Here is a 25570-nt window from a genome sequence, read left to right as displayed (position 1 = left end):
TGCTGGAGTCACAGTCACAAATTATACTACCAGGTGCTTCTTTTCTATACATATAGGTTACTGCTGCCAGGTACAACTTCATACAGTTTGGAGCAATATGTTTATTAATTACATTACCCCATTGCGACAAGAATGTATGAAGGATCAAAGCTGGAAATTAACAGTAATAGAAGGTGTTCTGTTTCAGAGTAGTATGCTTTTTAATGTCATGACAATTTTAAGTGGTATTGACATGTATACATGTCCAAAATGGAGGTGTTATGGCATTGCAAGCATGTGAATTACATTACACAATAACAAGCTTTCAACATAATAGGCTATTGGTTTAGACTTCACTGGATACAAGTATTGTTCATGGAATTAGGAATCTACTTGGATTCTTGGTTGCTTACCGTTGATGGTGTTGCTTGGAGTTCCACTTCGCTAATTGGCTTTCAACAGAGGTTATCAAATTCCATCAAACAACAGGATCAACAATAATATTGGGTTCTACTGCAATAACTTCAGGGCAAAAGATAGGTACAATACAGTTTCATTCGTGCTAGCTGTCCTGTTATTTATGTATTCTATAGTCTGCTAGGACACTTTTCGGTGGTATTAACATGTTATCATGCTCGATAGTGTTCTAATTGGATATGGAGGTGTATATGCAAGCAGGAAGTGATTACTTAACCATAGAAGAATACAATTGGTTCTAAAGTCTAATACTAGGCTAGTACGTGCCATATGCAGTTACCTATTATATTACTCCATATCTATTCTATTATTATTATTTTTCTACTTATTTAGAAGCGGGAGTTGGACTCTTCGTCGCCTTGCTTCCTGATTTACAATTAGGTCCCTTTTTTTGGATCAAAAGTCGGGATATTTTCGTCACTCTGCTCACTTTGTACTTTCTGAAGCGTCTTTTCCCTTCGCACTCTCCTCGATACGCGCCTTTTTCATGGACGTGGAAGACAAACCGGCTCTTGCTTCTGCTGCTGTCAGTTGTTTCTCCAGATGTGTAACACCTGCTTTTGGATGGATATCCGATTAGGGGTGACCGCCAATAATATCTGCAACAGCTTCTGTTCTGCTTGGGTTTTCTTTTCGTTTTTCCGCTTCTTGGCTTACTACTCTCTTCCTTTTGGTCTCTCTGCTTGCTGGCTGGAACAAGTGAGTACTTCTTGCTTCCTTCTCTATCTCCTCCTTTAGATTTCTGTGTGTTCCAACAGACTAAATTGAATTAAATTATTTTTACGACTCTAATTGAAGCTGCACCAGTTTTTTGAACTAAATTATTTTTTCAGTTCTTGTCAGTTTTACTCTGTTCTTGCCTTTTTAACTGAACCATGTTATTTCCCTGAAATTTTGGTGGGTGCCCAGCAGTTTCTCCGTTTGTTCGGATATTTCAGTTCTGAATTTTCGCATTCGTGTCAACCTTTGCACACTGATACATTGTAGCAGGGGCGGCCCAAGAAGATTGGTGGCCTAAAGCCAATTTTTAATTTGAGGCTTTTCAGAAGGAAAAAAATATATCATAACATAGATGATTCATTCCGATGTTCCTACACATAGAACAACACAATTTAGCGCAATTGTTGCATAATAACTCACTTAAACCAACAAAATATAGGACGAGTAATGTGCTAAAAGTATAGAATTTTGGCCTAACATCAGTTGTTAATAGTTTCTATTGTTAATAGTTTCTTTTATAAATAATTTAGTCTCTCCTAAGATATTGTTGATCTTAGATAATAGAACCAAATTCATATAGATATCTCACTAACGATGTCACTCGTAAAATTTAAATAATGAAAAGTTTTATATTCGCGACAAGGGTTTAAGAGGAGTGATTCTCTTTCATTTTTTGCTCAAACGGTTACATCACTACTAAATTAAAAGTTATCTTGAATTTTTATAAAATATTTTATTTTTTATTTTAACATACCCAATATATTTAGACCCCGCCTCTAAAGATTATTGTGAGATGTATTTGATCCAACTGACCTTAATTGAATATATTGGGTTCAAGTCATGTGGTTAAAAAAAATCCTGTTAAAACGTGTTCTCTCTTTTACTAGGTCTTACGCGGTACGAATCTAGATTAGTCGGGGTCTCAATACAAATACGAGTAGAAAAACAAAAAAAAAATTGGGGCCCTCAAAATCTGGGGGCTTAAAGCCTTTGCTTTAGTGGCTTGACCCTTGGGCCGCCCCTGCATTGTAGGTGTTTGTTAATATGTCTTAATCAACAAAATCTTTTGATTTTATGCCTGTGCTGACCTTCTCTCAACGCTTTAATTTTTCCTTTTTTGTTTAAGTGTGCACTTATAGAAATACTCTTAAAGCAGACCATTTCTTCCATCTATATTGTTGTTACTATTTGTCTTACTTTGTATTAGCAAGAAAATTTAGATACAGATATATGTATTTTCAGATTCATACCAACCTAAAAATATTAAATTAAATTATACAAAGCCGTGAAGTGTTTGGAATAGAAATGTGTGGCAACAAAGATACTATGGATTTATTTCTGTATTTTTCAAAAGACTGAGGAATGACAAATTGTCGCTACAAATTTTAGACATCCCACTGCAAACTTTGATTTTACCGCAGGTGATGCAATTAAGGTGTTTGATGATATGCTTGGAAAAACTAAATGATTCTTTTGCTCATTTATGAAAGGAAAATCCATGAAAAGTAGAAGCCATTGTTAAAGGAATATAAACAATTCGAATGGACAATTTACTGTTAATGTCCAGGTTTTATGCAATAATGATTCTGGAATTGGATTGACTTTATTTGAACGTTCTTATAGGATTGCTGATAAATATTTGTTGAATTTTGAAGGCAAATTGACTGATCCTTTCCTTCTCAATAATTTTGCCTTTATTTTCAAGATATCTTCGCCTAAAATTAATCTTATTAAGCCTATTACTTTACTCCTAAAAGCTATATGTTATTGATGTTTTGCAGTAATAGTTCTACCTTCAAGTTTTCTGATTAGCTTCATATTCCCTATGAATAAAAATCTTGATCGGTGGATTTTCATGTTCTGTGGTAATATGAAATATAGAACATGTAGATGTTGGATTTTTGCCTTTTGTGCCAGGTATTTTTTTGGAGTTCTCTCAACTCCATCAGCATACTATAGTTTGCAGTGAGATTGGGTGATATTCCTTAGCTTTTAGCTTTAATTAACCCATTTTAGGCTTACTGTAGTTCCTCCCTCGCATGCATGTGGAATTGGTTTTTTGGCCAGCATGTATATATGTTGTGTGTGATTTTTCTGACTCACAATCTTTTTTGCAGTTTCCTACATATATAATCACTTTTCCAGTGTAAATCAATTTAAAACATATTCCATAGGAGAGCAGGAAAGAATTTAAAGTAAATTAGTGGATCATGAGTTCTCCAACTGTAAGAAGAAAGCTCTGTATCTGAGAGAATGAATATAACATCAACTCAAGATAATGAATTTAGGAATAATTGTTTATTTTGTCAGACAAGTCAGCCAACTTTATGTGTCCGTTAATGTGCTAGAACGATATTTTTAGTGATTAGTATTTATTAGAACACAAACAAAGAAGGGAAAGAAAGGGGAAACAATTTGCTTTCACCCTACGGAGATGAATTGAACCATAATTGTTTTTTAATGTTTGCTATGATAAAAGACTGTTGCCAAACTCTGTAAGAAATTCTCTTTTTTTAAATCCTGAAAGTTCTCTCATGAAAATTGGTGAATGAATTACATATTATTTTGATCGGTTAATCAGTCCACATCATAAACTAATGGAATAACCCAGTAGCACACACTAACAACCTTTTTTCTTCCTTGTACCATTGCATTTGAGACAGTGACGTTACAATTTCCGTACAAAATTATTTCTAAGAGTATTTTCGATGCCCAACATGTTCTACATGTTACCACGACTGAAATTGTTTTTTGGCTTTGTAGAATTGTTGACGTTTCTCTTACGTTCAATACAACCAACATACTTGTAGAAGAAGTTCAGCACTGTAAAGGTAACCAACTATCTTATTTTCGTATATTTGTACACGTTGGGTCATATTAACACGTTCGCTGCTGCTCATCCTCACTGTACTGCTAATGGTTGCTGTTGTCAACCATTTTCTTTTGTACAATTATTTTGTTTGTTTTTTGTTTGTAAACTGATTTATGTGCGTAACAAAAACTTTGGCATGGCATATTCGCTCTTTAATTTTTGGTGTCGTGTCACTGTCACGACCCAAATTAACCCTCCGTAAGGTGTCGTGATGACACCTAGTCTTTACGAATAGGTAAGCCTAATATTACGAAAAAGATAAAGAAAAAACAACATTTTTAAAGATCAACAGCAAATACAAAATAATTTTTCAAGACTCGAAATATCACTAAGTCACAAGTTGCTATAATCTATGTAGCTCTATATAAAAGTCTGAAGATAATAAAGAAAGTCTCCAGGCGAGGGAGTAGAAGGGGGCTCCGAAGATTTGCGGACGCAAGCATTAGTACCTTGAAGTCTCCTAATATCAGCAGCACGCACTAACCCCGAGGCTGGTAGCTCGCACCTGGATCTGCACACGAAAACATGTGCAGGGAGGGGCATGAGTACACCACAATGATACCCAGTAAGTGCCAAGCCTAACCTCGGCCGAGTAGTGACGAGGTCAGGTCAAGGCCCTACAGGAGTAAATATAATAAATTAAATCGTAGAAGATATAAGTAAAATTTACGGTAACACAGTTAAAGAAATTCTCGAAAATTTAACAGTTAAGGGAGCCCTCGGCTCAGAACAAGGTAAACACAGTGGGAAATTTCTCGGGATACCGTTCCGTAGTTCCAAATGAATATGCAGTACAGGGGGATCTCCCGGAATACGTCCGTAGTCCCAAAGTAAATATGCAGTGCTGGGGGATCTCCCGGAATATGTCCGTAGTCCCAAAGTAAATATGGAGTGCTAAGGGATCTCCCGGAATACGTCCGTAGTCCCAAAATAAATATGCAAGACAAGGGGATCTCCCGGAATAGGTTCGTAGTCCCAATTTAAATATGCAACGCAAGATAAAATGACAGGTATGACATCGAGTTATATAGTTTATACTGAACACAGATAAGGAAAGTAGAGACTTAACTAAGCATGGCGCACAGAATGTCAAATAGGCAGTTAAAACACGTAAGCATGCTCCTTTAATCTAAGCTAAACAATTAAACGTATTAGTGCAATTTAATAAGGGAAAACAGTTTATGATTTAGAAAGGAAAAACGAAATTTTTGCAATAATAGCCCATGTACGTACTCGTCACCTCACGTACACGGCGCCCACACATCAATTAATATCAAACATCTTAAGGGAAAAGTCCTCGACACAAGGTTAGGCAAGCCACTTACCTCGAACCGCTCAAATCAATTCGATATCATGTTTTTGCTACAAGTATCCGACTCCAAATGGTCCGAATCTATTCAAATTAATTGCATAATGTAAATATAACTACAAGTAACTAATTTAGCTAATTAATTCGAAACTAAAGCGTGAAATTAGGAAAAACGCCGAAAAAGTCTCCCTGGGCCCACGTCTCGGAATCGGGTAAAAATTACAAATTATGAACACCCATTCACTCACGAGTTCACTCGAAAAAATTCATCTAAATCCGATGTCAAATTCCCATTCAAATCTCAGATTTTCAATTGGGGAACCTTTTCCCCCATTTCCAAACTTCTACCCTCAATTTCCTTAATTAGACGAGGAAAACAACAATAGATTAATATATTATGATCAAAATAGAGTTAGAATTAGTTACCCAATAGTTCTCCTTCAAAATCCCTCGAGAAATCGCCTCACCGAGCTCTAAATCGAATTAGTGAAAAAATGAGGGATGAACCCTCGAAGCTGCCTCTTCAACCCAGCGATCTCCGCACCTGCGCTCATGGGGCCGCATCTGCGGTCACGCACCTGCAGAAAAATCATCGCAGGTGTGAAGGTCACTTATCCGGGATGGGGCCACATCTGCGGGCAAATTTTTCGCACTTGCGGTCCAAATCGGCGCATCTGCGCATTTCACTAAGGCATCCAGGCTTCGCACCTGCGCCCACGCTTCGCACCCGCGGGCTCGCAGGTGCGGTCAAACTTGCGCACATGTGCTCCATCACCAGCCCCACCAGTTCCGCATCTGCGCACTCCCTCCGCACCTACGTCTCTCGCACTTGCGGCCTCCCTTCCGCAGGTGCGAAACACCAGAACCAGCAAAGGCATCAAATTTTTCTTAAGTCCAAATTCATTCCGTTAAGCATCCGAAACACACCCGATGCCCCCGGGACCTCAACCAAACGTACCAACCAATCCTAAAACACCGTACGAACTTTGTCGAGCCTTCAAACCACATCGAACAACACCAAAATCATGAATTAAGCACGGATTCAAGCCTAAGAATTTAAAATTTTTCAAATTTTACTAACGACGCCGAACCACATCAAATCTAGTCCGAATGACCTCAAATTTTACATACAGATCACAAATGACACTACGAACCTAGTCCACTTTCGGAATTCCATTCCGAGCTCGATATCAAAATTTTCACTATCGGCCGAAATCGCCGAAAAACTAACTTTCGCCAATTCAAGCCTAAATCTATTACAGACCTCCAAAACATATTCCGGACGTGCTCCTAACCCCAAAATCACTCAACGGAGCTAACGAAGTCGACGGAATTCCATTCCGGATCCGTCTTCACACAGTTCCGACTACGGTCCAAACTTTAAGGCTTAAACTCACAGCTAGGGACTAAGTGTTCCAAAACTCTCTGAATTCCATAACCAATCACTCCGGCAAGTCCCAAAAGCAGAAATAAATATGGGGAAAGCAGATATTAGGGGATCGGGGCTCTAATTCTCAAAACGACCGGCCGGGTCGTTACATCCTCCCCTCTTAAAACAATCGTTCGTCCTCGAACGGGTATAAAGACATACCTGAAACTGTGAAAAGATGAGGGTACTGGCTGCGCATATCCTGCTCGGTCTCCCAAGTCGCCTCCTCGACCGGCTGACCCCTCCACTGGACCTTTACTGAAGCAATATTCTTTGACCTGAGCTTTCTGATCTGCCTGTCCAAAATGGCTACTGGCTCCTCAATATAAGATAGATCTTTGTCCAACTGGACTGAGCTAAAATTCAATACATGAGTCAGATCACCGTGATACTTCTGGAGCATAGACACGTGGAATACCGGGTGAACTCCTGCTAGGCTGGGAGGCAAGGCAAGCTCATAAGCAACCTCCCCAACTCGCCGCAATATCTCAAAAGGACCAATGAACCTTGGGCTCAACTTGCCCTTCTTCTCGAACCTCATGACGCCCTTCATAGGCGATACCCGAAGCAAGACCCGCTCACCAACCATAAATGCCAAGTCACGAACCTTCCGGTCCGCATAACGCTTCTGCCTGGACTGGGCTGTGCGAAGTCTCTCCTGAATCACCTTCACCTTATCCAGGGCATTCTGGACCAAATCTGTACCCAACAATCGGGCCTCGCCCGGCTCAAACCATCCCACTGGGGACCGGCACCGCCTACCATACAAAGCCTCATACGATGCCATCTGAATGCTGGACTGGTAACTGTTGTTGTAAGCGAACTCTGCAAGTGGCAAGTATTGGTCCCATGACCCTCCGAACTCCATCACATAGGCACAGAGCATATCCTCAAGAATCTGAATCGTGCGCTCGGATTGCCCGTCCGTCTGAGGGTGAAAGGTTGTGCTCAACTCCACTCTAATACCCAACTCATGCTGTACGGCTCTCCAAAACCGTGATGTGAACTGTGTACCTCTGTATGAAATGATGGATATTGGAATACCATGAAGGCGGACAATCTCTCTCATATAAATCTCAGCCAACCTCTCAGAAGAATAAGTGGTCAACACTGGAATAAAATGAGCTGACTTGGTCAGCTGATCCACGATCACCCAAATAACATCGAACTTTCTCAAAGTCCGTGGAAGTCCAACTACAAAGTCCATGGTGATTCGCTCCCACTTCCACTCTGGGATCTCTAACCTCTGAAGTAATCCACCCGGCCTCTGGTGCTCATATTTGACCTGTTGACAGTTGAGACACTTGGCCACAAACCCAACTATATCCTTCTTCATCCTCCTCCACCAGTAGTGTTGTCTCAAATCTTGGTACATCTTCGCGGCACCTGGATAAATGGAGTACCGCGAGCTGTGGGCCTCCTCGAGAATCAACTCCCGAAGCCCATCTACATTGGGCACATAGATCCGGCCCTGCATCCTCATCACACCGTCATCACAAATAGTCACATCTCTGGCATCACCTCGCCGAACCCTGTCCTGAAGAACTAGAAGATGAGGATCGTCATACTGGCGCTCCCTGATATGGTCATAAAGAGAAGACCGAGCAACCACAAAGCTAATACCCGGCTAGGCTCTGATACTAACTGTCACGACCCAAATTAACCCTCCGTAAGGTGTCGTGATGGCACCTAGTCTTTACGACTAGGTAAGTCTAATATTACGAAAAAGATAAAGAAAACACAACATTTTTAAATATCAACAGCAAATACAAAATAATTTCCCAAGACCCGGAATATCACTAAGTCACAAGCTGCTATAATCTATGTAGCTCTATACAAAAGTTTGAAAATAATAAAGAAAGTCTCTAGGCGAGGGAGTAGAAGGGGACTCCGAAGATCTGCGGACACAAGCAGTAGTACCTTGAAGTCTCTTAAAATCAGCAGCACGCATTAACCCCGAGGCTGATAGCTCACACCTGGATCTGCACACGAAAACATGTGCAGGGAAAGGCATGAGTACACCACAATGGTACCCAGTAAGTGCTAAGCCTAACCTCGGCCGAGTAATGACGAGGTCAGGTCAAGGCCCTACCGGAGTAAATATAATAAATTAAATCGTAGAAGATATAAGTAAAATTTACGGTAACACAGTTAAAGAAATTCTCGAAAATTTAACAGTTAAGGGAGCCCTCGGCTCAGAACAAGGTAAACAAAGTGGGAAATCTCCCGGGATACCGTCCCGTAGTTCCAAATGAATATGCAGTACAAGGGGATCTCCCGGAATACGTCCGTAGTCCCAAAGTAAATATGCAGTGCTGGGGGATCTCCCGGAATACGTCCGTAGTCCCAATTTAAATATGCAGTGCTGGGGGATCTCCCAGAATACGTCCGTATTCCCAATTTAAATATGCAACGCAAGATGAAATGGCAGGTATGTCATCGAGTTATACAGTTTATATTGAACACAGATAAGGAAAGTAGAGACTTAACTAAGCATGACGCACAGAATGTCAAATAAGCAGTTAAAACACGTAAGCATGCTCCTCTAATCTAAGCTAAGCAATTAAACGTATTAGTGCAATTTAATAAGGGAAAACAGTTTATGATTTAGAAAGGAAAAACGGAATTTTTGCAATAATAGCCCATGTACGTACTCGTCACCTCACGTACACGGCGCCCACACATCAATTAATATCAAACATCTTAAGGGAAAAGTCCCCAATACTAGGTTAGGCAAGCCACTTACCTCGAACCGCTCAAATCAACTCGATATGGCTACTTACCATGAGTATCCGACTCTAAATGGCCTGAATCTATTCAAATTAATTGCATAATGTAAATATAACTACAAGTAACTAATATTGCTAATTAATTCGAAGCTAAAGCGTGAAATTAGAAAAAATGCCCAAAAAGTCTCCCCGGGCACACGTCTCGGAATCGGGTAAAAATTACAAATTATGAACACCCATTCACTCACGAGTTCACTCGAACAAAAATCATCCAAATCTGACGTCAAATTCCCATTCAAATCTCAGATTTTCAATTGGGGAACCTTTTCCCCCATTTTCAAACTTCTACCCTCAATTTCCTTAATTAGACGAGGAAAACAATATTAGATTAATGTATTATGATCAAAATAGAGTTAGAATTAGTTACCCAATAGTTCTCCTTCAAAATCCCTCGAGAAATCGTCTCCCACCGAGCTCTAAATCGAATTGGTGAATAAATGAGGGATGAACCCTCGAAGCTGCCTCTTCAATCCAGCGATCTCCGCACCTGCGCTCATGGGGCCGCATCTGCGGTCACGCACCTGTGGAAAAATCATCGCAGGTGCGAAGGTCACTTATCCAGGCTGGGGCCGCATCTGCGGGCAAATTCCTCGCATTGCGGTCCAAATCGGCGCATCTGCGCATTTCACTAAGGCAGCCAGGCTCCGCACCTGCGCCTACGCTTCGCACCCGCGGGCTCGCAGGTGCGGTCAAACTTGCGCACATGTGCTCCATCACCAGCCCCACCAGTTCCGTATCTGCGCACTCCCTCCGCACCTACGTCTCTCGCACTTGTGGCCTCCCTTCCGCAGGTGCGAAACACCAGAACCAGCAAAGGCACCAAATTTTTCTTAAGTCCAAATTCATTCCGTTAAGCATCCAAATTTTTCTTAAGTCCAAATTCATTCCGTTAAGCATCCGAAACACACCCGAAGCCCCCGGGATCTCAACCAAACATACCAACCAATCCTAAAACACCGTACGAACTTTGTCGAGCCTTCAAACCACATCGAACAATACCAAAATCATGAATTAAGCACGGATTCAAGCCTAAGAATTTAAAATTTTTCAAATTCTACTAACGACGTCGAACCACATCAAATCTAGTCCGAATGACCTCAAATTTTACATACAGATCACAAGTGACACTACGAACCTACATCCACTTTCGGAATTCCATTCCGAGCTCGATATCAAAATTTTCACTATCGGCCGAAATCGCCGAAAAAATAACTTTCGCCAATTCAATCCTAAATCTATTACAGACCTCCAAAACACATTTCGGACGTGCTCCTAACCCCAAAATCACTCAACGGAGCTAACGAAGTCGACGGAATTCCATTCCGGATCCGTCTTCACACAATTCCGACTACGGTCCAAACTCTAAGGCTTAAACTCATAGCTAGGGATTAAGTGTCCCAAAACTCTATGAATTCCATAGCCAATCACTCCGGCAAGTCCCAAAAGCAGAAACAAATATGGGGAAAGCAGATATTAGGGGATCGGGGCTCTAATTCTCAAAACGACCGGCCGGGTCGTTACATCCTCCCCTCTTAAAACAATCGTTCGTTCTCGAACGAGTATAAAGACATACCTGAAACTGTGAAAAGATGAGGGTACTGGCTACGCATATCCTGCTCGGTCTCCCAAGTCGCCTCCTCGACCGGCCGACCCCTCCACTGGACCTTTACTGAAGCAATATTCTTTGACCTGAGCTTTTGGACCTGCCTGTCCAAAATGGCTACTGGCTCCTTAACACAAGATAGATCTTTGTTCAACTGGACTGAGCTGAAATTCAATACATGAGTCGGATCACCGCGATACTTACGGAGCCAAGTCTGCTGGACTGGCCGCTAGGAACACCCCGTGCAGGAGACACACTAGATACTGGCGGTGCATAATAAGGCTCCTGGGGTCTAGAAGGAGCTGGAACACCGCTGGAGGCTGAAAGAGCTGAATGAACGGGGCGGCTCACATAACCCCTACCATGGCGAGCTGCTGGGACACGAGCACCAGAAGAAGAACCAGTCTCGAGATACCTCTTGGCCTCCCTCTCCTCTCTATCCCAGGCAAGCATGCCCTCCAATCTCCTGGCGATACTCACAACCTGCTGATAAGAAATATCCATCTCCAACTCCCTGGCCATACTAATCCTGATACTGGGGTGGAGTCCCTCAATAAATTGTCGAACCCTTTCTCGAACTGTGGCAACCAAGGCCGGTGCATGTCGGGCCAAATCACTGAAGCGGACTGCATACTCTGACACAGTCATAGCACCCTGGCGCAACTGCTCAAACTCCGCGCGCCATGAGTCCTTGAGGCTCTGAGGGACATACTCTCTCAAAAACATGTCCGAGAACTGAGTCCATGTAAGCGAAGCTGCGCGGGTGCCTGGTCATCAGATCCGCTTGTACGTGTCCTCACTATCTGTGAGAGAATAGAATACAGAAGTTTATAATCTTTGAAGTCAACAAATTTTTCGCACGACAAGGAATCAAAGTAGTGAAATTTTCCTAACAGTTTCATAGCCTCCCGAAGATGAGTACAGACGTCTCCATACCGATCCGCGAAACTCTACTAAATCGGTTTGTGAATCACGACACCTATGAACCTAGAACTCTGATACCAACTTGTCACGACCCAATTTCCCCTCTGTGTGACGGCGTGACGGCACCTAGTCTCTACAACTAGGTAAGCCTAATATTTTGCGGAATAATGAAATAAAAATATAAATTTAACCAACTATTCAAAAATACACAACAAATCCCAAAATCTGGAACATTGTGAATCACAAACTAGAAAAGAAAAAAAAATCTAGTGTCTCTATACATGAGAGTCTAACAAGGAAAAATACAGAAGATAATGGACATGAGAAAGAGTAGAAGGGGACTCCGAGGTCTGCGGACGCGACAGATATACCTTGAAGTCTCCAAAGCTATCCCGGCTCACTCATAGTGCGACTGATAAGGTGCACCTGGATCTGCACACGAAAAACATGTGCAGAGAGTAACATGAGTACACCACAATCGGTACCCAGTAAGTGCCAAGCCTAACCTCGGTCGAGTAGTGACGAGGTCAGGTCAGGGCCCTACTGGCAAATATATAATAAAAATAATATAGAGTGTAATACCGCAATAAAATAAAGGCTGGAATTTAACAACAATGAAATCATAGAAGGTAACAGCTTAGTACACAGAAATCACAATATGGGATCTCCCGAGATACCGTCTCGTAGTCCCAAACGTAAATGTGCAGGGGGATCTCCCGCAATACAATTCCGTAGTCCTAAAGTAAATATGCAGTACGGGGAATCTCCCGGAATACCGTTCCGTAGTCCCAAAGTAAATATGCGGCGCGAATGATAGAAATACAACTACATCACGAAATTCTTACAATTTAGACTAAGTACTAGTCAGGGAAGAAGCACGAAATTCACTAAGCATGCTGCACAGAATTCACGTAAACAATTAAGACACGTAGACATGTTGTATTAGACTAAACATGATAGCTACACATATTGGAATAACTCAATTAAGAATGAAAATAGATTTGTACTCATTAAAATGGTATAACTCAAAATAATAGGAAAACATGTTGCTGCTCAATAAGAAAAATCGAGTTTTACCACAACTAGCCCGTGTACGTACTCGTCACCTCACGTACACGGCGCTCACATATCACAATAGTTCCAAATCTTAAGGGGATTTCCCCAAACAAAGTTAGGCAAGCCACTTGCCTCGAACCAAGCTCAATCAATCGGTCACAATGCCTTTCCCACGAATATCCGGCTCCGAATGGCCCAAATCTAGTCAAAAGCAATTACATATCATAAATACAACCAAAATAGACTCATTTAATTAATGAAATCATCACTTTAACAAAAATTTCGAAATTAACTCAAAAATTGCTCGTGGGGCTCACGTCTCGGAATCGGGTAAAAGTTACAAAATAGGAACGCCCATTCTACCACGAGTCTAACCATACCAAAATTACTAAATTCCGACAACAATTCGGCCCTCAAATCCTCAAATTCATCCAAGAGAGTTTTTAAACTTTCCCAACTTAATTCACCAATTAAATGATAAAAACAATCATGGATTCGGGTAATTTAACCAATATTGAGTTAAGAACACTTACCCTATTAGTTTCCTCTGAAAATCTCCCAAAATTCGCCTCAATCCGAGCTCCAAATCGTTAAAAAATGGAAAATGGGACTAAGTCCCATTTTCTGAACTTAAACTTTCTATCCAGACCTCTCTTCTTCGCGAACGCGACAGGTCCCTCGCGTTCGCGAAGCACAACTCGACTGCCCACAAATTTAACCCTTCGCGAACGCGATCACGGCTTCGCGAACGCAAAGATTTACCAGCACAGACCTTCGCGAACACGACCACCACCTCGCGAATGCGTAGAACAAGGGCCTGGGGTCCCCAAAAGCCTCACTCCTCTTCGCGAACACGACACCACTCACGCGTTCGCGATGCACACACAGACCATACCTTCGTGTTCGCGTCCTCCCCTTCGCGAACGCGAAGAACACAACCTCACACTCAAAAAACACTCTTCGCGAACGCGTCCTACTTCTCGCGTTTGCGATGCTTCCACTGTCCACACCTTCGCGAATGCGAGCTCTTCTTCGCGAACACGAAGAACAAACTTTTGCAACAAAAATCAGAAAAATCTGCTACTTCTCTAAGTCCAAAAATGACTCGTTGAGCATCCGAAAAACACCCGAGGCCCCCGGCACCTCAACCAAACATACCAACAAGTCCTAAAACACCATACGAACTTAGTCGAACCCACAAATCACATCAAATAATGCTAAAATCATAAATCATCCTCCGATTCAAACATAAAGAACTTTGAAACTTCCAAATTCGATAACCGATGTCGAAACCAACCAAACCACGTCCTATTGACCCCAAATTTTGCACACAAGTCATATTCAACACTACAGACCTACTCCAACTTCCGGAATCGGATTACGACCCCGATATCAAAATTTTCACTACCGGTCCAAAACTCCAAAATTTCGACTTTCGCCATTTCAAGCCTAAATGAGCTACGGGCCCCCAAAACACATTCCGGACACGCCCCCAAGCCCAAAATCACCCAACGGAGCTAACAGAATCAACGGAATTCCATTCCAGAACCGTCTTCACACAGTTCCGACTACGGTCTAAATTCTAAGACTTAAGCTCTCATTTAGGGAATAAGTGTCCCAAAATACTCCGAAACTCAAAACCAATCATCCCGACAAGTCACAATAACAGAAATAGATATGGGGAAAGCAGTTAATAGGGGTTTTGGGCTATAACTCTCAAAACGACCGTACTATAACGACCCTGCGAACAAAACAAACGTAAGATCTATAATGATGCCTTTTTTCGTCAACCAAATTTTTTTTTTATCAGTGAACCACAATTTATATTGAAAAACATGTTACATAATGTTAGTCAGTTATACCAATACAAGGGAAATAAAAGTGCAAGGTAGAAAGTATAAATCATTTCAAACACAAGAATGTCTTAGAAAACCTGTACAGATAAAGTAGTACTACTTTATAAGTAATTTTTTATCAGGAATAAAAAGTGTAACAATACTGAATTGAACAAAATAAGTCAGTCAATGCAACAATTATGCAATATATTATCATAGGAACTTAGAGAATTCTTTTCTAGGCATGAGCACTGGAACATTACTGATGTTTAATGAAAGGTAGTGCACTTGAAATTTAGCTGAAAATGGGTTGTCAACATTATCAATACAATAATGTTTGGATTAGGAGTCACATGAAACTATTGCTTTCTCTGTCTTTTCTTTTTGGATTGGCTGCGGGAGGGTGTTGTTTGAAGAGGATGAATGTGAGCGAATTAGAGCTTATGAATGAATATAGAATAGTTGGAATATGCAATAGCTTTTTTTATTTATTTAAAGTTTCTTTTGAGTTGTTTGTGCTTCAACTGTAATCTGCCACTACTACATCAAATATCAAAGAATTTATTCTTGAACATGAATAACAAGCTCCTAAAAGTTTCACCTTTAAGTATGATGCACAAAACAATTTTTTTTCTTAGAAGTCAACCACTGTTAGTGGGCATTGTTTTTCTTAGAAGAAACCCTTCGTCTAAACAATGCAAAGACAAAGCCGCAGGCCACACATTATAAATGAATAGAATAGCAGTAGTTGAAAAAGAAAAATTGTCAATTCGAACAGGAGTTCGACAAAAGTTGAGAGTGGAGAACTGATTCGATATTAAACAATCACAAATAATAGTATGATGGGATATTTTGGTTGACTGAAGTCAAAGCTTATTCAGTCTATCAGTATAATTATATAAATTTATTTTTTGTTTTGCTCAGGATAAAAGAGCAAAAAGTTAACAGATATACAGATACACTAAAGAAATCTATATCTATCGATAACTCATATTGCTAAAAATGGACAACTGAACATAAAGTTAACCTGAACAGTATACATTTTTGCAGTCTAAAAGTATTAATGCAATTAGATTTCAGAAACCAATGAGATATGTTTCTTATCCTCAATTATAGTAAGATCAATATAGCTTTTAATCCAATGAGTTTTTGAAAAATTTGACAAGAGAGGGTTGTTCTAGTGGTAAGCACCCTCCGCTTCCAACCAAAAGGTTGTGAGTTCGAGTCACCCCAAGAGCAAGGTGGGGAGTTCTTGGAGGGAGGGAGCCGAGGGTCTATCAGAAACAGCTTCTCTGCCCCAGGGTAGGGGTAAGGTCTGCGTACACCTACCCTCCCCAGACCTCACTAGTGGATTATACTGGGTTGTTGTTGTTGTTGTTGAGTTTTTGAAAAATTTTAAGATGTTGGAAAGAAAATTGGGAAATGAATGAATAATCTCTGTTTGTTGGAATATGCCCTTTTTTTATATATATTTAAAGTTTCTTTGAGTTTTTCTATTTACTAATTCTTACAGTGGTGCAATTCACTAATGATCTTACTAAATAATCTCTATTTGTGCTCTTTTCTTGTTTTCTTTGTTTTGCTAGGAAAGTGCTAATCTAAATTTATAATGGTGTACCTACTCAACAAAATTTTATGATTGTGTTAACTGAAATGTCTACACATAGGAATTATATGGTCTATCTGTTAATACAAACATACATGATTTTAGATATTGGGGCAGGCCGAAGGCTAAATTAGTTTCTCTCAAGTTATATATGATGAAGTTGGATACTAACCCAAGTAACTTACATGTCGGAAGGTACTAAGAAGAACATGAGGCTGCAAAGTTTTTGTTTCGGTGCTAATGACGTCATTGTTGCATTTGTATATATTCAATTTTTTTCCCTTGTATTTTTTGTTTTCCAAGCTAGAAATACTCCTAAAAAAACTACAATAGCCTTCCATCCATGTTGCACTTAAGTATATTACTGAAGTCTTAAAAGAGAGAGAAAAGGCAAAGCTACAAATAAATTAAAAAGAAAAGCTTCATGGTTGTTTTCAATGTCGCATGTATTAACTGTTCCTCTAAGCTGTCTTTGCTTGATGAAAAAGAATGATCGTTGTTCTGTATGTTTCTTTGTTTGTTTAAAATCACCGTTTATTCGTTTTAGGAAAGGTCTCTATTTTGAGTATATTGAGAATATTTGAGGATGTGAAGACTTATCAGACCTAGCCATAATATTTTTCATACTAATATTTTCATAGACTTACCCATACATAATGTTCTCTTACTTATGGGTAGCATTTATTTTATCTTTTGAGATAAAACATAATACCAGAAACTTAAACATCCTTGTATGTTTGAGCTTGACGTCAGACTCCTAGAAAAGAAAGTAAAATAATTAATGTTGAAAATAATGTATACTGGGATAACTCAATGCGTACTGATTAGCTGTCTCCTAAGTCATGTATAGCTAGATACTTGCACAGGAAAAATCTTTAGCTGAAGTAGCCCATGCTTTTAAGGTACCAAGAAGAGCATCTGGTTGTATAGCTTTGTCTCAATTTTACCCTTGCTGCATTTCCCATATATTTCCTCCCAATGAGACCCCTTTCATGCTCCTTTTTAGGAGAAGTAGATACTTCTCAGCAATGCATTCTTGTTAATTGATTAACTCTAAGTTGTTACCCGGCTATTCAGTGTTGCTTTGTTGGTTCATCATCTGACTTGTGCTGCTTGGCAATGTTAGTTACTGTCGATGCAGAGAGCTTGTCAACAATTTTCTTACTAAAGCACTGATTATGTCTGCTTATACCTCTATTTTCACATGCCTCTCGAAAATTAAAACATTTCCTTTAGGTCGCTTAAATATTACAATTGGCTTCTTAAATTCATTATTAATGAAAAGATAATTAAAGGTTATAGAAGCTTGTAGCCTCTGCATCCCAGGTACTTTATAGGCTTAAAACATCCAATTTAATTCAGAGTATATTACTTTTGACGATTATCTTGATGTGTTAAATTCATCTTTTTCTCTACTGTAGGAACAACCATTACCTCTTGAACATGTTCGAAAACGTCTTCCTCATAAACTCTTCAAGATACAACTGCGAAAAATATTTTCTAGAACTTCTGATACACGATTGCTCATTGTGTCCTACTCTATGAAGGAAGATTTGTTTCAATTGTCCGTACCAGTAGCCTCTGAAGAAATTGGAGAGAGCAGTAACACTAAATTGGAAAATGCTGAGCTGAACAAAGAGATAGAAAACGAAGACAACAATCAGTCGAATGTGGAACAAGTTACACCCATAGAAGAGGTGAAGAACGAGTTAACAGAAGGTGGCTCTTCTATCAAGAGGCAACAAACTGAACTGGAGACCCCCCCTAAGAAAAAATTAAGGTTAATAAATTTTATCTCTACTTTTTCATTACTTTTTTTAACATGAAGAACAAATAACTCAATTAAAAATAGATACAACAATGATGTCATCAAAATTGAAACAAAAATTTGCACTCTCATGTTACCTTCGAACCTTGAGTTACTTCAGCCGGAGCCCTCTCGCAAGAAAAAATAAAGGTTAGTGAACTACTCTTGTGCGAGCAAATTCGACAATTCTCATCTTACTATTCTTTCTAGCTGGGAAAATAAAAAATTCAAGGAAAAAAATTGAATATAAACAAATGTAACAATGTCGTCATTAGCACCGAAACAAAAACTTTGCAGCCTCATGTTCTTCTTAGTACCTTTGACATGTAAGTTACTTGGGTTAGTATCCAACTTCATCATATATAACTTGAGAGAAACTAATTTAGCCTTCGACCTGCCCCAATAGCTAATATCATGTTTGTACCAACAGATAGACCATATAATTCCTATGTGTAAATATTTCAGTTAACACAATCATAAAATTTTGTTGAGTAGGTACACCATTATAAATTTAGATTAGCACTTTCCTAGCAAAACAAGAAAAAAGCACAAATAGAGATTATTTAGTAAGATCATTAGTGAATTGCACCACTGTAAGAATTAGTAAATAGAAAAACAACTCAAAGAAATTTTAAATTTATATTAAAAAAGGGGCATTAGTAAATAGAAAAACAACTCAAAGAAATTTTAAATTTATATAAAAAAAGGGGCATATTCCAACAAACAGAGATTATTCATTCATTTCCCAATTTCCTTTCCAACATCTTAAAATTTTTCAAAAACTCATTGGATTAAAAGCTATATTGATCTTACTATAATTGAGGATAAGAAACATATCTCACTGGCTTCTAAAATCTAATTGCATTAATACTTTTAGACTGCAGAAATGTATACTGTTCAGGTTAACTTTATGTTCAGTTTTTCATTTTTAGCAATATGAGTTACCGGTAGATATAGATTTCTTTAGTGTATCTGTATATCTGTTAACTTTTTGCTCTTTTTTCCTGAACAAAACAAAAAACAAATTTATATAATTATACTGATAGACTGAATAAGCTTTGAATTCAGTCAACCAAAATATCCCATCATACTATTATTTGTGATTGTTTAATATCGAATCAGTTCTCCACTCTCAACTTCTGTCGAACTCCTGTTCGAATTGACAATTTTTCTTTTTCAACTACTGCTATTCTATTCATTTATAATGTGTGACCTGCGGCTTTATCTTTGCATTGTTTAGACGATGGGTTTCTTCTAAGAAAAACAATGCCCACTAACAGTGGTTGACTTCTAAGAAAAAAAATTATTTTGTGCATCATACTTAAAGGTGAAACTTTTAGGAGCTTGTTATTCATGTTCAAGAATAAATTCTTTGATATTTGATGTAGTAGTGGCAGATTACAGTTGAAGCACAAACAACTCAAAAGAAACTTTAAATAAATAAAAAAAAGTTATTGTATATTCCATTCTATATTCATTTATAAGCTCTAATTTGCTTATATTCATCCTCTTCAAACAACGCCCTCCCGCAGCCAATCCAAAAAGAAAAGACAGAGAAAGCAATAGTTTCATGCGACTCCTAATCTGCCTGGTGATTGGCAAACATTATTGTGTTGAAAACCCATTGTCAGCTAAATTTCAAGTGCACTACCTTTTATTAAACATCAATAATGTTCCGGTGTTCATGCCTAGAAAAGAATTCTCTAAGTTCCTATGATAATATATTGCTGCATTGACTGACTTATTTTGTTCAATTTAGTATTGTTTCACTTTTTATTCCTGATAAAAAATTACTTATAAAGTAGTACTACTTTATCTGTTCAGGTTTTCTAAGACATTCTTGTGCTTGAAATGATTTGTACTTTCTACCTTGCACTTTTATTTTCCTTGTATTGGTATAACTGACTAACATTATGTAACATGTTTTTCAATATAAATTGTGTTTCACTAATAAATTTTTTTTTGATTGACGAAAAAAGGCGTCATTATAGATCTTACGTTAGTTTCGTTCGCAGGGTGTTATAACTCTGTAAAATGTCTGTATATACGTTTTCTCATGCTATGTACATACGTGTTTGAAGGTCGCTAGCTTGTGTTTGACAGGTAATGCAAAGAACAACCCCTATTTTTTTTAGCTACCAAATACGTTGCCACTTGCCGTTACTGACGTTCTTTTGTTTCCAATATTGCAGAAAATATGGACAATGCAGTTCACTTTGTGTAACTTACTGGCATGTATATTTATATTTTTGTTAGCCGGTAAAACATATTGGTCCCGTAACTGATGTAAATAGTGGGTTGAAAGACTAGCTTTAAATATGACCTCTTTTTTGGCTTGAATTTGTTTTCTTCACTCTGCTATATATCCAAGTTTCTAAGACTAAATCGAAAGAAACTTACTGCCTTCCAAAGGATCATTTAAAGTGATTGCGACGCTCTTCGGCTCATATATCATAATGTTTAACAAATCAACTCATATATCTCAATACATAATTGATCATAATGCAAGTTACTCCCTATAGAAAGTACTTTATTTTCTTTATAAATTAATATAATCTACTATTTTTATGAAGTTTGGGCCCGAGCTAAGCACATGCCATTCCCACTAGTATTATATTTTATTATATATTATATAGGAAAGAGAAGTTGGTCGACCAAGGATAGTTTTGAAATTTCGCATATATTGAGGGATAAATTGGTAAATCTACCACTTAGGAGAGAAGTTGGTCGACCAAGGGTAGTTTCGAAATTTCGCATATTTTGAGGGATAAATTGGTAAATCTACCACTTAGGTCACAGATACTTCTTTGCATAATCTGTATCTTTCCCTTTGAATCAATGTCTCTCTCTTTTAAGAAGCACTCCCTTAATCTCTCTCTCCATAAGCTAAGTTTTCTGGGTTTACATATTTCTTCATCCTAAAGTCCTTTCCTTTTTCATTGTTTGTTATGTTTTTGTCTGCTTTTTTTCTCTATATCTGTTTCACAAGACATATATCTTGGTTATAATTTCCAAGGTACTTTCCCCCCCTATAATTTTGGGCTAATTTTTATTAAATTATCAAAAAGGAATCTTTCTGATGTGGAAGATAGAACTTCACAAAAGAACTTGAAGTATAGATTCTTCGTTGTAACAATTCCCGGAATAGACGCCCCAATTTGTTTTAATCATTTGTATACCTAAGCCAATAAAATAATAAAAAAGGGCAATGCAGACAAAGAAGATAAATTTGGATTACACTAAAGGAGCCAATCTTTCCTATATCGCGACAAAGAAATAAAAGCTATTGAAGTAGACTATGCATATATGGTATTTGATGATATGTCTTGTCCATCTTATGTTATTGTGTGCTTACTGATTCCTTTGAGCATTTGCTTTCACTATTCTGTTTTTTTTTTATGAAGTTCTTCTTCTTTTTTTTTTTTTTTTGACGAAGAGGGGCTACTCTACTAGTAAGCACCCTCCACTTTTAACTAAGAGGCTGTGAGTTTGAGTCATCCCAAAGAGGAAGGTGGGGAGTTCTTGAAGGGAGGGAGACGAGGGTCTATCGGAAATAGCCTCTTTACTCCAAGGTAGGGTTAAGGTCTGCGTACATACTGCCCTCCTCAGACCCCATTAATGAGATTATACTGGGTTGTTATTCTTTTTCTTTTTTTTGATGAAGTTCTTTATTTACGCTTTTCTATGTCGAATCTAAAAAATGAACTTTTTTTATTGAAACATTTTATATATTTATCTTTCGTCGTTATTGATATCTTTGAGACAAATATTTTCATTTATTGATTCGAAATTTCTTCGGTCTCTTTGAAAGTGTACGTGGAAGGTGATGCATCCGCTAATAGCTACCTCCTAACTGATGTTTGATAGGATGGAACAAGAGAAAGCTCCAAGGAAGACGTGAAACTCGGCCTGTGGTCTTTTGTTCACATAAACTTAAAAAAAATTAAAAAGAGGAAGTTGAAAATATGAGTGTCAAAGAGAGGTAACTGACAAAAAGATACTCTTTCAAGTAAGTCGGGATGAACTTTTAAAACAATTCTTTGTACTTGAAAGCAAAAAGGGTACAATTTTTTATTTTGTTACAGTGTTACCATTTAGTAATTCTAATGGTGTGTTAGTGTGAAGCCTTTTTTTTCCCGCTGTTAGATTGCGATGGTCCTTTTGAAGTTTAGGTACATAGTATAAGATTTATTTAACAGTCTCCCCTTGCACAACACAAAATCCTAAGAAGAAAGTTAAGAAAAGCAAAGGTCGTGGCTTCGGCCACCCTCGCTTCAGTTAATCGACAAGACAAAGCCAAGTTGATTGCATATTTAAATGAAATGAAAGAAGTGAAAGTTAGGATGCTTGTGCTGTTGAATTATAACGTTTAAGGTCAATTTGATGGACCAGCGTTTTAGGATATCCATATGGAAAACATCAATTTGTCTTCGATGGTTCTGTGACACTTTCATCTGGAAGCCCTATGCATGTTAAGTTTGATGCTCTTTTTGTATTTAAAAAGGGAATCATTCATTTTTTTATAGGATGTTGCATATATATACCTTTTCAATGCCAGGTACTCTATAATTACAGTATCTCATGGATTGTGGATTCTTTTCTTCTAATACAATTTGATGTGTTATCTAAGTGAACTTCATTAATCCAAATCAAACATATCTAACATAAATACCTGTGCACTTAGCATTACTCATACACATTGAATGATGTTTTTTCCCTTTTCTTCTTATGTAGCACTTACATTGTAGCTAGTATTATTGCTTATATTGCAACATATGCAGATACATGTAGGTACTAATATCGCCTATATTGACCAGTCTTGTTATTAACTTATTCATCTAAGTAGCAACTTGGTTCTGGCAAACTTACTAATTTTTCATGTTTATGTGAGGCTCTTGCCTTGATCATAAACAGAAGTATGAATAATCTGACCATACTTTTTCTTTTGTTGAGAACGAATACTTTATCATCAATATTTATTTATCAAATAATATATAATATTTAAGAGATACATGGTTACACTGACAACATATAGTACTACTCACTATAAAACTATTTATGTGCAGTTGTTGCCTTAGTCTTGAACAGAAGTATGAACAATCTGACCGTACTTTTTCTTTTGTGGAGAAAGAATACTTTATCATCAATATTTATGTATCAAATAAGAACCTTCTATAACATTTAACAGAGGTATGGTTACAATGACAACATATGGTACTACTCACTATAAAATTATTTATGTGCAGCTCTTGCCTTGGTCGTGAACAGAAGTATGAACAATCTGTCCGTACTATTTCTTTTGTTGAGAAAGCATCAATATTTGTGTATCAAATAAGAGAGATATGGTTACATTGACAATATATGATAATACTTACTAAAACTACGTTTCTACTAAACTTATCTATCTCTGTAAGCTAAGTTACCGGATAACTGATGAAGACATTTTGTGCATTGCTGATAAAATGTTGCAGATTTTATGCAATTCCTCTTCCTACAACAGAATGATCCGGAAAAAGGATAATGATGGGAACTACTCTGTCAGCTCTTGCTATAAGCTTTTAACCTTAAGCCCTCTTCTCACATAACTCACATAGGCTCTTTACTTCTAGCCCTCCTATCCATAGTTATTGGTTTTATTTGAACAACATTGCACAATGATTGTTTGACAAAAGGTTACACCTTATGTAATAGATTTTAACTTTGCTCCAGTAACTTAAGTTTTTCTTTGCATTGTCCCATAGCTACTCAACAATGCAAGTGTTGTAGTTAAATGGAATCATCCCTGGTGATCTAAAAGGCGCTACCAACATCTTTCGGAAGGAAGATAGGAACACAAGGCCGTTTCGAATACTATGGGCAAGCTAAAAGAAAGAAACTATTGATGTTCTGGAGATGCATCTGCAATATACACACCAGAATGCACATACAAATTTGAAGATGTATCTGCGATATACACACGAGAATGCAAATGTCTGCACCTGTTAACTTTTAGACTAACTTACAAGATGTATATAACTTACTATATAATATTTGGTGTTAATTAATAAAGTTGATCACTTATCCTAGGATTCTGATGTTGTTGTTGTTGAAGTGTTGGTCGTTGGGCCGTGCTCTGCATGGGCAGTCAGCATCTAGTGACAAAAATAAAACAAAAGGGAGAAGAAGAAGAAGAAGAAGAAGCTCCTCTCAAGCATATGAAAATTAGTTGATTAAGACATCAAACCTTACAAACTTTACTCACTAATGGACTATTAGTGCGTTATGTGGTGAGGTTAACCAGAACATCAATACAACCTATAATTCAAACTTTTACTCAATTTTGTTCATGAAGTGGCTCAATTATACATATTTAACACTATAGTAACGATGCTATCTACAGGATTTCAAATATAGATGTTTTAAGTTACGAGGTGAGAGAATGAATTCTAAAATGTATATTTATTTTATTTTTAGGGCATATATATATATGGTTCCACCTTGATGGACATGATTCTATCAAACCCGCAAACTCATGGTTAGATCCGCTACTTATAAAAAATTGACATTGTTGCTAGACCATGCACAAAAGTTAAAAACATCGGTGTACAATGAAGGCTGGTCATTTGAATACCCTTTATCGAAAAATTATACAGTGATATAAAAAATTATACGGCATATGTAAATAAAAAATTACTTATTATACATGTATATTAAATCTTGAACATTTTAAGCGAAATTCCCGGCTTATTTGTCGAAAATCTTGACATCTAAGGCTCCACCAAGTACAAATAATTAAATTTGAAAATATGGATAGTTGACTTTATCTTTAGGTGACAGATGAAGTGAATTGCATTTTGTGAATTATTCAACAAAGTCTTCGAGTGAAGTTTGTACAAAGACAGGCGCACTAGTAACGTAACTTGTATACTGCAAATGCCATTATTAAAGCTGCTGTTTTTTAATCTTCTTCAATTCAATTTCAAGTAACTCAAACAATCTTGGCAACACTTTAAAAGTATTTTCTTTAGCTTAGAAGCTGCAAGTGTAGTGATATGAAGACTCTTATTTTTGTTGTCTATCTCCTCTTCATTAGCTCATGGCCAGGTGAACAACTTTATACTTTTGTAGAAACTATGCTAATCAGCTTGGTTTTCTAACTTTAAAATTCACTGGTTTTTAATTTGT

General features: G+C 37.9%; 2 long non-coding RNA genes across 2 annotated transcripts; both read left to right on the top strand.

Annotated features, from left to right (window-relative positions):
- Positions 1 to 592: 592 nt before the first annotated feature.
- On the top strand, positions 593 to 20719 carry LOC107760457 (uncharacterized). Its single transcript, XR_001642400.2, has 4 exons — positions 593 to 1155; positions 3940 to 4007; positions 18021 to 20509; positions 20599 to 20719. It is a non-coding gene; the product is annotated as an uncharacterized LOC107760457 (long non-coding RNA).
- A 412-nt stretch (positions 20720 to 21131) lies between these two features.
- Positions 21132 to 24468, top strand: LOC107760456 (uncharacterized). The gene is made up of 2 exons (XR_001642399.2): positions 21132 to 21978; positions 22274 to 24468. It is a non-coding gene; the product is annotated as an uncharacterized LOC107760456 (long non-coding RNA).
- Positions 24469 to 25570: the final 1102 nt, after the last annotated feature.

The sequence above is a fragment of the Nicotiana tabacum genome, chromosome 23 (assembly GCF_000715075.1).
Source record: "Nicotiana tabacum cultivar K326 chromosome 23, ASM71507v2, whole genome shotgun sequence".
Lineage (NCBI taxonomy): Eukaryota > Viridiplantae > Streptophyta > Magnoliopsida > Solanales > Solanaceae > Nicotiana > Nicotiana tabacum.
The sequence above is the reverse complement of the archived record's forward strand: the minus strand, read 5'-3'. Positions and strand labels throughout refer to the sequence as shown.